Raw genomic sequence first — 13,271 nt, 5'->3', positions numbered from 1 at the left:
TTAGTTTTTAATAGGCTTTATTTTACAGCTGAAATCTAATTTTGCATTGTAAGCAAATATTCTTACTTTTCTAGACAAAAATTATCCTTAGTTTATAAAGTTCTGGAAAGTATATATTCAGTAAAAACTTCAGAATGATTGCAAGTCTCCTTGGTAAAGTAGTAATGATTCCTCAATTATTTTTTTCTACAGTTCTGTTCAATAAATTCTGTCTTCTCAAAGAATGCATAGCTCAGCATCCCATATCATGTATTATTTTTCTTTCTTTTTTTAAAAGTAAGCTCTAGGCCCAACGTGGGGCTTGAACTCACGACCTGGAGATCAAGAGTCTCCTGCTTTACCGACTGAGCCAGCCAGGCACCCCTATTGTGTGTTACTTTAAACGTCTGCTTTTGAAAAAAGCAGCGTATACAGGTTTTAAAAGATGAAGATTCTTGCACTTTACTCTTCTCACCATTCTAACAAATACTTATTGAAAAAAACTAGGGAGTTAGTGATGTACCTAGGAAATGAAATGACTTTAGAAAAATGTAATTTCCTTATTTTTTCTTCAATATGTTTCTCTTGTTATTATTCATTTAATTTCGTATTGGCTCAGAGAAAAGTTCTTTATGCGAGATCATTCCTGTTTGATTTATACTTATTGAAAGGTTATATCAAAAGTTTTCACAAATAACTGGGCCTGAAAAAATTATATTTGATTGGTAAATTAGGTATTGATACAAATTAAGATCTGTTTTCGGTAAGTATGGGAAGTTCATCCTCAATTATTGACAGGTTGAAACAGATCAGTTAATGTTATTTGAATCCTTGACAGATTCTGACAAGTAAAAACAAGAACTAAGTTCAGGTTGAGAGGTCATTGAGGAAATTTCGAAACCATTTGGACGTCAGTGGTGAGAATACAAGGATGGCTTAAATGACCTTATGTACAGATTCGGTCCTGCATTGATTTCGGCAATGCTTCTTGTGGCTGCCAGTTCTCATTATTTTTTAACACTCTCATCATCCTCAGCTTTATTTAAAAGGAATTTCTTAGTCACCTAACTATGCACGGATAGTATGATGGTATGCATGGATGGTACCTAGAGAGGTCCATATGCAGAACCACAGATCATGGCTGCCATTAACATTTGATACTGTGCCTTTTGGTAAGTAGGTAGCATACACATGACTTCTGAGTTTATAAAAAGATGAGACCCAGATAATTCAGTGTTGCTTCAGTGGATCGAGGACTGACTGGTTCTCAGGCATTTTGAATCCCTTGGAACAGCAAGCCCAGAACCTGGCCACATGAAAGCTGCTTAATAAATGCCTGCTGCATCACAAGATGACCTTCAACTGAATGTGAATCAAGGTGTCGAGAAAAAAAAAATTTCAGGAGAGTAAATGGAATGCTTGGGCCACATGCTACCATACCAACTTGAGCACCGATTTTTTAGAAAGAAACAAAAATAAAAACATCTTCTTTTGTGTAACTAACAGGGCTTTGGGCATTGAAAAAGCAGAATAATTAGATTTTCATTTTCAAATCTTTTAAAATCACATGGGATAAAAATATCATTTTTTTTTGTATCAGAAATTTGAGACATATTGAAAAATTTAGAAATATAACTCCCAGGAAAATAATGAAATTTCAGCATTAGAGGGTCAAATAATGCAATTAATTATCACTCAGTTAAAGAATAATCAAATAATGACCTTATCAGAGTCTGAAAAGACAGTTGACAAAATTCAATATGCATTCTTTATCTTATTACATTTATTTATTTTTTAAAAAAGATTTTATTTCTTTGACAGAGAGAGAAAGAGAGCACAAGCAGGGGGAGCAGCAGAGGGAGAGGGAGAAGCAGGGAGCCCAATGTTGGGCTTGATCCCAGGATCCTGGGATCTCATCATAATGAGACATTAGGAGATTTCCACTAAAGATGGGAACAGGATAGAAGTTCTACCATCACCATGATGTTATCTTGGATTTTTGTTTCATACCACACTCAGAAGCATATTCTAAATGAATTAAAAATCCAAATATAAAAAAAGTTTCATAAAAGTACTAGAAGAAAGTATAGTGTTTTATTTTGTTTTTAAAATTATCCTGGAGGTGAAGATGGCCTTCCAAAGGAGTGTCAAACCTTAACAGCCATAAAGGAGAGATTGATGCACCTGTTCTTAGAAATATTTTTTTAAACTTCTATTTAATGAATGATGCATAAACAAAACTAAATAACAAGCAGCAGAGAGAGAGGAAATGTTTTCACAGAACCATATGAGAACCATAATATATAAAGAGCTTCTTGAAATCACAAGAAAAATTAAGGCTCCCACCCCTCAGAAAAGGGAAAACATAAGGCAGTTGACAGTTGAGGAAATACAAATGGCCAAGAAACATGAAAAGTTACTCAGCCTCACAAATAGTCTGGAACATACAAATGAAACAATAATAATATGTGATTTTCATCCCCCCAATTCACAAAAATAAATAAAAATATACTCATATTCAATCAGTGGGAGTGTTCATCGTTATAGACTTTTATGGAGAGCAATTTGCCAACACCTAACAAAATAGTCATGCTCCTAGACCTTGACTCAGCGGTACATGTCACTGAGTGTGGTGGATATTTATGGCAGCATTGTTTGCATTAAACTGGGAAAGAGTGGAATACTTTCTGGTACAGTGGTAACTACATTTTCTAAGGAGGGTGAGGCAGTGTTACATGCGCTGACATGGAAGATGTTTCTGACTCAATATTAAGCAACTTTCAGAACAATATATTTAGCACACTCCAGTATGTGTAGAAAAATAAATTCACAACACCTGTATGTATAAACAGACACATATCCATAGACAAAATTCTGGAAGAACACACGGTGAACATCCCTACCTGAGGGATGATGTATGATGTAGGGAGGCTCACCCCTATGGGGCTGAGGGAAAGAGAAATAGAGATTTTTGACTTCTTTACTGTATACACCTCTGTATTGTTTGAATTTTTAAGTACAAATGCATATCTGTAGTATAAAAAGTTAATTATAAGAAGAGAGAAATGTAATTCATATAATGTATAGATTGTTGTTGTTGTTTTCCATAAGCAGATATTAGGATGCAAGCAAGGTGTATGAAATTATGTAGGACTTTAACAAAATTGCTTTCATCATAGGCAGGGGAACTGTTTTCTTATCGACAGGAGATTTTTATTTTCTTTAAATGTCAATTAACATAATTCGCTATTCCTCACCTTGGAAAAGTATCTGCTGGGCCTTCAACCTGGGCCGCTGAAAAGGAAATTTGAGTATAAGCAGAGCTCAGTTAAATGCAAGGTTTTTCTTATTGGGAATTTAGTATTAAAAGAAAAACTTAAAGGGGTACCTGGGTGGCTCAGTTGGTTAGGTGTCTGCCTTCAGCTCAGGTCATGATCCCAGAGTCCTGGGATCGAGCCCCCAGTCAGACTCCCTGCTTGGCGGGGAGTCTGCTTCTCCTTCTCCCCCTCCCTCCCATCCCCCACCCCCCCCACCCCCGCTCAGGCTCGAGCTCTGTCTCTCTCAAATAGATAAATAAAATCTTAAAAAAAAGAAAGAAAAGAAAAACAAAAAATGTAAAAGAAAAACTTTTATTTATTTTTTGCTTGTTTTTTTAATTTAATTTGAATTCACTTTAGTTAATATATAGTGTATTTGCTTGTGTTTTTTAAGTTTTTATTTAAATCTAGCTCATTAACATACAGCGTAATATTGGTTTCAGGAGTAGAATTTAGTGATTCATCACTTATATACAACACCCAGCACTCATCACAACAAATGCCCTCCTTTTTTTTTTTTTTTTTAAATTTTTTTTTTAATTTATTTTATTTTTTTTTTAATTTATTTGCGAGAGAGAGAATGAGAGAGAGCACGAGAGGGAGCAGGGTCAGAGAGAGAAGCAGACTCCCTGCTGAGCAGGGAGCCCGATGTGGGACTCGATCCCAGGACTCCAGGATCATGACCTGAGCCGAAGGCAGTCGCTTAACCAACTGAGCCACCCAGGCGCCCCTTTTTTTTTTTTTTTTTAAAGATTTTCTTTGTTTATTCATAAGAGACAGAGAGAGAGAGAGAGAGAGAGAGAGGCAGAGGGAGAAGCAGGCTCCCCGCTGAGCAGGGATCCCGATGCGGGACTTGATCCCAGGATCCTGGGATCATGACCTGAGCTGAAGGCAGACGCTTAACCATCTGAGCCACCCAGGCGCCCAACAAATGCCCTCCTTAATACCCATCACCCATCTGGCCCACCTCCTGCCTACCTCCCTTCCAGCCACCGTTAGTTTGTTCTCTATAGTTAAGAGTTGTTTATGGTTTGTCTCCCTCTCTCTCTTTTTTTCTTCCTTCCCCTATATTCATCTGTTTTGTTTCTTAAATTCCACATACAAGTGAACTTACATGATATTTGTCTTTCTCTGACTTATTTCACTTAGCATAATATTCTTTAGCTCTATCCACATCATTGCAAATGGCAAGATTTCACTCTTTTTGATGACTGAGTAATATTCCATTGAATATATATACCACCTCTTCTTTATCCGTTCATCAATTGATGGATATTTGGACTTTTTCCATAGTTTGGCTATTGTTGATAATGCTATTATAAACATCGGGGTACATGTGCCCCTTCGAATCAACATTTTTGTATCCTCTGGGTAAATATCTAATAGTGCAATTGCTGGGTTGTAGGGTAGCTCTCTTTTTAACTTTTTGAGGAACCTCCATCCTGTTTTCCAGAGTGGCTGCACCAGTTTGCATTCCCACCAACGGTGTGAGAGGGATTGCATTCCCCTTTCTCTGTATCCTCGCCAACATCTGTGGTTTCTTATGTTGTTAATAGCTAAAAAGAAAAACTTTTAAAAGTATTGCTAGTTGAAGTCTCTTGTTTAGTATGATGGGCTATTGTGAATTTTTAAAAACACCAGAGGTTGATTCCTGCCCACCTTCTCCCTCCCTCACTTCCTTCCTCCCTCTTCCCCTCTTTTTAATACTAAGGTCAATTGAAGTTATGCAATGAGATCCACATGTACAAAGTGAGAGGCCGATCTCACAGTGTACTACATATCCTTGAATTTCTAAGTACCCTTAGGTGTACTGTAACAACCTCAAGCCATCTTGAGGCAGTCCAGCCAGGAGGTAAAGGGAAGAATCTGAGACTAGGGACAGGGCAAGCGCCCGGCTAAGAAAGCAGCCAGCGGGGGTGTCCAGCTGACCGAAGGCCAGGGTTCAGAGTTGGGAGGTGACGTGGGCCTGGCCCATGGCAATAGGAGGCTGAGCAGAATGAAGCCAGGGAGTGGCAGACATCCCAGGCTTACGTAATTCCCCAGGAAGATTCTTTTCTGAGAATATCTCAAAAGAGACGTTATGAATTCTTTCTCCAGATGAGGTGCTGGCTAATCAGAATTAGAATTCAGAAACAAGAGGAGGAGGATTATCTGTCTCTTCCCATTGAACAGATCACTTTCCTGATTATTAGCAAGCCAGCTTGTACAACACTTTTGTACCCGAGAGTGAAATCCGTACTTTCTTAAGGCAGGTAGTTCACTGTTTCTTTTTTTTTTTTTTTTTTTTTAAAATGAGTTCCTTTTTTTTTTTTTTTTTTTAAAGATTTTATTTATTTATTCATTAGACACAGAGAGAGAGAAGCAGAGGGAGAAGCAGGCTCCCAAGGAGCAGGGAGCCCGATGCGGGACTCGATCCCAGGACCCTGAGATCATGACCTGAGCCGAAGGCAGACGCTTAACCATCTGAGCCACCCAGGCGCCCTAGTTCACTGTTTCTAATGTCAAGTTACTTGTTACCTCTTATGTTTCTTTGTAGGTTACAAGCTCCCAATAACAGGGAGACAGGCCATCATCTTGTGTTCCTTGGGATGTTTTGTTCTATAGCACTGAAACATTAATCTCTTCCCTAACTTGGGGCACCTGCGTGGCTCAGTTGGTTAAGCGATTACCTTCGGCTCAGGTCGTGATCCTGGAGTCCCGGGATCGAGTCCCACATCGGGCTCCCTGCTCGGCAGGGGGTCTGCTTCTCCCTCTGAGCCTCTTCCCTCTCATGCTCTCTGTCTCTCATTCTCTCTCTCAAATAAATAAATATAAAAAAAAAAAAAAAAAAAAATCTCTTCCCTAACTTGAGTTTTATAACACCTCTGTCTCAGCATGTCTGTTCCCCTGGCACCCTATTTCCTATACATACAGGATTCTGAGAGTAAGGTTATTTCTCTTAGCAGAATCTATTTATAATCCTACAGGGCTGGCAGGGATGTTGAAATATTGTTAGAACAATATTGAAGTATAAATCTTGCTCCCTCCATTGTCAGGCCTTCATTCAGTACAGGTCAGTCATTTGCTACTGCTTAACCACATATCGATGGCTTTTTGTATCGATCCACAGGTCAATTAGCTGGTTTCATCCAACCCAGCGTTTTTACTATTGTGTGTGACTTTGGTTACCTACATTGGCTCCTAGGAGAGGAGGTGTTCTGGAATCTGAAGATATAAGGTGTTTATTCAAAACTCTCTCTTATCTCACCTGTGCTCGCATTTTTTTTTTGTTTTATTTCAAATGACATTGCCTTGACCTTGCCTAGGGCGCTGAAGTGTGGCTCTTTTTCCTTTCATTTTTTTTTTTTTAAAGATTTTATTTATTTATTTGAGAGAGAGAATGAGAGAGAGAGAGAGAGCCCAAGAAGGGGGAGGGTCAGAGGGAGAAGCAGACTCCCCGCTGAGCAGGGAGCCTGATGTGGGACTCAATCCCGGGACTCCAGGATCATGACCTGAGCCGAAGGCAGTCGCTCAACCAACTGAGCCACCCAGGCGCCCTTTCCTTTCATTTTGATTGCCATTTATTTTTCAGGTCCTTGCTTAAAATCTTAAAAAACCCAACACTTCTTGATATTTTTAATTTTATTCACATTTCTGAAGCACTGGGCTCCGACTTTTGCTTTGACTGTTACCAGTTTTGAGATCTTGAGATTCCTCCTTCTGGAATCCTTGTTTCAGGCAACAAGGAAGAGAGTTGGAGCAGAAGGTCCTTGGCTGAAATCTCTGCTTCCATACAGGATGCTTCTGATTTACCCAGGCTTTAGAGAGAGAGAGAGGGAGAGAGAGAGGCTGAGAGAGATTGACGTTTGGTTTCCTTTACCATGAAAGTGTAGGAGGGCACGAGGGCAGCCCACACGTGGGCTCGGGTGACTTGCTCTGTGATCACATCTGCTTTCTTGAGCACAGCAGAAGGCTCTGACGCACTACCTACTTCCTTCTTGGTTTTGAAAATTACAAGTGAGGCCGAGTTCAGTTAGGGTGGGCACTCCGCTAGTGGAATTCACAGTTATACTGGGTGAGACATAAGCCAGCTTCACAAACAAACAGTAGGATTCATCAGAGAGCATGTACAGGTCAGAAATTGAGTGTAGTTGAGTCAGGGACAGGTAGGGCTAGGTAAGGAGAGACAGATAGGGGACTATGCGATCAGGCTCACAGAAATCCCCAAAATGCTGACGTGTAAGGAAACCAGAGATAAGGGAACCAACCCGGCGTGTGGGCTGGGTGTCTTTTTTTATGATGATCATCTGTGACCAACAAGGAATAACCAGACCCTAAAAAGGAAGTAAGCCATTGAAGGTGTTATCACTAGTCCTTGCTCAATGCTGATATCAATAGAGATGTTAAAAGGATTTAAGTTCCCTGGTTAGCTTTCTATAAAAGGCCAACCCTAGAGGCCTTCAGTGTCAACTCTGTCGGGACCTTTCTCACTCTTGAGAGCTTTTTCTGTATCTTTACTTAATAAACTTCTGTCGCTTTACTCTCCATTGTCCGTGAGATTCATTCTTTGACTCGGTGAGACAAGAACCTAGCTCTCCTGCTTCATAGTTACCATATAATCTAGCAGCTCCTCTCCTAGGGAGATACCCATGAGAAATGAAAACCTATGTCTATGCAAAAACTTGTGCATTGATATTCATAGGAACATTGTTTATAATAGCCTTGAAGTGGAAATAACCCAAATGCCCATCAACTGATGAATGGATGAGCAAAATGTGGTATCTCCATGCAATGGAATATTATTTGACAATAAAAAGGAATGAAGTCTGGTATGTGCTACATGAATGTGGATGAACCTTGAAGACATTATATGAAGTGAAAGAGAAGCCAGACACAAAAGGTCACATATTGTGTGATTTCATTTACACAAAATGTCCAGAATAGGCAAATCCATACAGAGAGAAAGTGGGCTTAGTGGTTGCTTAGGGCTGGGGAGTTGGGGAGGATGGGGAGTGACTGCTAATGGGTATGAGGTTCCTTTTATAAAAATGTTCTAAAATTAAATTGCGGTGATGTTTGTACAACCAAGTGAACATACTCTAGACAATTCTATACTTTGAATGGGTAAATTGTATGGTATGTGAATTATATCTCAACAAAGCTGTTTTTGTTTTTAAAGAAAGAAACAGCACATTTAGAAAACTAGTAAAAATATAGCATTGGCAACAGACATTTAGGTGTGTGTAGTAATCAGGAAGCCACACCTCAACCCCATTTCCTTCCTGGCAATGTCTCTTGTCTACCACCCTCCAACTGATCGTCCTAAAGTCTTGTGTTTCTTGCATCAGAGCTATTGCTCAGAGCTAACATCAATTCCCCACTACCTAATGGATTCTGGGTCTCAAATCCACCTTTCTAACCTTATGTCCCACATGCATCCTTTGTTCCAAGTTGCCTGGTCTCCTTACCTTCTGCCAAACCCTCGCATGCATTCCTATTCACTCCTACTGTTCTGCCAACTTGAAATATCCTCCTCCTAGCCTTCACTCTATCTCCAAGATAAACTGGTACAAATCCCACCATCTTGTCTGGGTGCCCAGATCACCTGAAGGGCTCCTTTCTCCAATTCAGATCTTCCTCATTGTCTGCCTCATTATCTTTTATGATATAGACACTGCCGGTGTGCATAGAAAAGTGTCACACATTTCCTTGTATGCATATTTCTCTCTCCCTGTCCCCCACTCATATGATGGAGGAGTAGACTGGGTTTTGAAGGGTCCCCAATACTATCACACCCCTCCTCAACTCACCACACAGTCAAACGATAACTTCCAACACATTAGAGAGTTAAGGATGACAAGAAACAAAATGGTCTTTTAAAAATATTGTTTTCCTATTGCTACAGGAAAAATACATTTGAATATAGAGGATGGGAAAATAGAGGAAGGCATAGAGGAAAAAAAAAAATTGTCCTTAATTTCCCTGCCCAGAGGTAGCTGACATTAGCATTTTCTTCTATAACATCGTATATACGCACATATACACGTGTAGCTGTTTAAAACTCAAAAAAATCCTTCCCTTAATGTGCTCCCTTAGCACCTTGTATATGCCTCTATTACTGAATTTATGCTGGATTAAGATCTGTGAATCTATTCCCTCCTTTGGAATGTGAACTTATTCAGGCTAACTTTTATTCATTTTTTTTTTTTCATTTTGCATTCTGCAGTAGAGATTTACACCCAGAACAGTGAAGGTACTAAGTAATAGTTGGGAAAAAAAAAAAGAAATAATATCTCTCAATACATGTGTATTGGTTGGTTAAAAAAAAAAAACACCAGAATAGGTATGAGATATGGAAAGAAACTTGGAATGCCCAGCAAGGAAATACAGACTGTGTTATTTGGTAGGGGGTTATTCACAGGCTGGCAATGAAAATGTAACTGTCCCTTTCTGATTTCTCATTGCACTCAGAAAGTCCCTGAATCCTCACATCGATGTGACTGACAAGGGGCCGCTATTGCACATTCTGTAGAACTGATTCTAAAGCAAGAGCATGGCTTCCCAAATGGTTGCATGCGTTTATCTTAAAATTAAAACACATGTACAAGTGTTGACCGACAGATGAATGGATAAACAAAATATGGTATATACAGACCATGAAATATTAGTCAGCCTTAAAAAGGAAAGAAATCCTGTCACATGCTACAACATGGATGAACCTTGAGGACACTACACTAAGTGAAATAAATGAGTCACAAGAAGACAAATACTAGAGGATTCCACTTACATGAGGTACCTAGGAATAGTCAAATTCATAGTGGTAGAAAGTACATGGTGACTGCCAGAGGCTGGGGCGCAGGAGGGTGGGAGTTATTGTGTTGTTTTGCAAGTTTCAGTTTTGCATGTTGAAAAAGTTCTGGAGATGAATGGTGGAGATGGTCGCACAACAATGTGAATGTGGAGCGCCTGGCTGGTTCAGTCAGTAGAGCATGTAACTCTTGATTTCGGGGTTACGAGTTCAGACCCTACATTGGTTATAGAGATTACCTAAAAAAACAAAATCTTTAAAACAAAAAACAATCTGAATGTGCTTAATACCACCGACCTGTATACTTAAAAATGGTTAAGATGGTATATGTTGTGTTTTTTTTTTAATCACAATTAAAATTTAAAAAGATAAAGTATGAGAGCACATGACCCACTGTTTTACTTGCTGAGGAGAGAATCCAGGTTTTGTGGAGTCTGCAGCTTACAGAATTGAGAGACCTTTTTATAGAGAAAAATTACAAAAGGAAACTAGATAAGAAAGCTATTCAGAATGGGACCGGGAAGGGATTGTGTAAGTGAGGGGTCCTGAAGCCTAAGCTTCCTTAGCTTTGAGGAGAATCTGTTTCTGCTGATCATAAAAGTTTTATATTTTATCCTGCTGCCCTTGTGTGCCTTGCACAGAAGGGTGTGGCTGTGGGCGGGGGAGGGGGAGGGGGGTGTGTGGAGAGTGTTTACTGTATGTCACATGTGGATTGTAGGGCTCACCACCTTTCCTGTGCTCGTTAATGGCTAGATATGGATGAAATTCAAGTCAACACAATAATTCACTTCCTCTTCATTTTTTCATTTTCCCGGAAGAAGTATTTGAGCCTTTTGTCTGGTGTAGACCAGTTTTATCTCTGTATCCCCTACACTGTTGTAAGACTTCAGTAAATATAGCTGGTCTATTCTTTGTGTGTGAAGTTAATGCTTTTATACATGTGCCTTTGGGTGTCTTTCTAGCAAAGCTGGTGTGTTTAAATTTGTAGATTGTCAGTCTTTTGGCTCTGGGGTAGGGACAAGTACAAACATAAAAACCAGTTTTTCAGTGAATACCTTTTTTGGAGAAAAAGAAGGCAGCGTGGCATGGGTGTGGGGTAATGGACAGGCTCTGTCTGGGAGCCAGGGATTTGTTCTGGGCACCTTTGGGGGCTGCAGCAGCCTCCACCATCCTCTCTGTAGCCTCCCTGGAGATGGTCGGCTCAGATCGGCACCTTGAGCTGTTTCCAATCTCCTGGTTTCATTTTCAGTTGCAAAGAATTCCCTGGAAAATGACAAAGTTAAAAATGCAGATGGGGAATTCCTCCAGGAGAGTTTCTTGGGAAAAAAAAAAAAGCATCCCTTTTTCCTTACAAAGTCTGAACTGTAAAACTCCCCCTTCCTCTGACTCATGTTTCATTGTAACAGCGGAACAGAACTCTTCTTCAGAAATGTTGTTCATGGGTTGCGTTTATTTTCAGGGTCTGTTTAAACTGTAAGACAGAGTTGATGAGAATTTATTATTTTGAAATGATCAGAAAGGTCATGATATAATTTTTATATTTAACCCAAGATGCATGGTATGAAATGAAGTACAGAGTGGGTCACAGGTAAAGTACTATTTTAATAATTAGATTTCCTAATTACCTTCTGATCTCAGTGACCATGGGTTATAGATGAATAAATCCCTCAATTAATGAATGACAAAGCTAGAAGGCTGGGCTCTTGAAAAGAAATTACTGTTTTATCTAACTATAGAAGCAATGTATATGCACTGGAGGAACATTTTTATCTATAGAAAATAATAATAAAAAAAGAAGCATGTCCTGTAATTCCATTGTTCAGAAATAATCCCTGTAAACTTTTAGGCTAATGTTAATGTATATTTTCTTTCGATGTTTGATGTAGATAATAACTTTTATATAAAATAAACTATTTGAAAATCTAAAGGATATGCTAATTGTAGTCAAGAATTTAATATTCAGGGGCGCCTGGGAGGCTCAGTCATTAAGTGTCTGCCTTCGGCTCAGCTCATGGTCCCAGGGTCCTGGGATCGAGCCCCGCATTGGGCTCCCTGCTCTGTGGGAAGCCTGCTTCTCCCTCTCCCACTCCCCCTGCTTGTGTTCCTTCTCTCACTGTGTCTCTCTCTGTCAAATAAATAAAATCTTTAAAAAAAAAAATTTAATACTCAGAGTTTCGAATATACTTAGCAATCTGGAAGGGCTGTGACATGTAGAAACTTGGTTTTGCTGACAAGCTGGTGGGTAGGAGTGAGTCAACGGGCTGGTGAGTCACAGAGTGGCTGCCAAGTGCCGGCATCTCAATTTGGCTTTGTTGTTCTCTATAGGGGGAGAGCAACTAATTGACAATCTGTGGTCAACACTGCTTAGTGCTTCCCAGGACACATTCTCTCCTTCTTTGGTGGTTAGATATAATCTTGTGGAACCAAAAGAAAACTTTTCTAATTTCCTTTGTAAATATGTGACTTCGGTTTTGGCTGATGAGAAGTATACACAATTCCTGGGAAGTGTTCTTTTTCCATTTCTCCTGGGTGGAGTATGATCGCTATGGCTGGAGTTCAGCAGCCAGCTTAGACCTTGAGGATGAGTGCCATTGAAGGCTGTGAACTGAAAAGTATGCTGTTTCCTGACAATTTTATGGAGCCACCATACCAGCCTTGGGCTGCCTACCCCAAATTTCTCTTCTAAGAAAGAGCCATATGTTTCTCTCTTGTTTAAGCCAAAGTAAAAAAAAAAAAAAAATTGTTTTTGGTTCTTATATTCAGCTAAATGTCTCCTAATGAATACAAGCTTATTCACTATTATTTACCTAATGTGGGGAGTTGTTGACTCATCTGTGGGAAAACCAGGATTAAGTGATCTCACTGAGGAGGATAGAGCCAGGAGGCATCCTGACCTTAGTTTAATGTTTACTCATGTCTGTTCCTGCCTTGTGCTGTCTCCCAGGACCTAGGTCCTGTGGACTCACCTTCAAGCACACCTCTTAAAAGGTGGGCTCTGCTCTGTGTTTCTGGGGTGGATTGGGGCAAGAAGTCCCTCTGGCCTCACAGGGAAGGCCAGTACAGGCCAGGGAGAAGTAATAGTCAAGAATAAAGGCATCCACAGAGGCTTTTTCTAAGGCAGTTGTTCTTTTTTTTTTTTTAAGATTTTATTTACTTACTTGTGAGACAGAGAGAGAGAGAGAGCACAC

The 13,271-nt window shown here is 39.7% G+C and overlaps 1 non-coding gene across 1 annotated transcript; it reads right to left on the bottom strand.

Moving 5' to 3' along the window:
• Window positions 1-286: 286 nt before the first annotated feature.
• TRNAK-CUU lies at window positions 287-359 on the bottom strand. Its single transcript has one exon. It is a non-coding gene; the product is annotated as a tRNA-Lys (tRNA).
• Window positions 360-13,271: the final 12,912 nt, after the last annotated feature.

The sequence above is a fragment of the Phoca vitulina genome, unplaced genomic scaffold (assembly GCF_004348235.1).
Source record: "Phoca vitulina isolate PV1807 unplaced genomic scaffold, GSC_HSeal_1.0 scaffold14, whole genome shotgun sequence".
NCBI classification, from domain to species: domain Eukaryota; kingdom Metazoa; phylum Chordata; class Mammalia; order Carnivora; family Phocidae; genus Phoca; species Phoca vitulina.
Note: the sequence above shows the minus strand (reverse complement) of the source record. Positions and strands in the feature narration are given on the sequence as shown.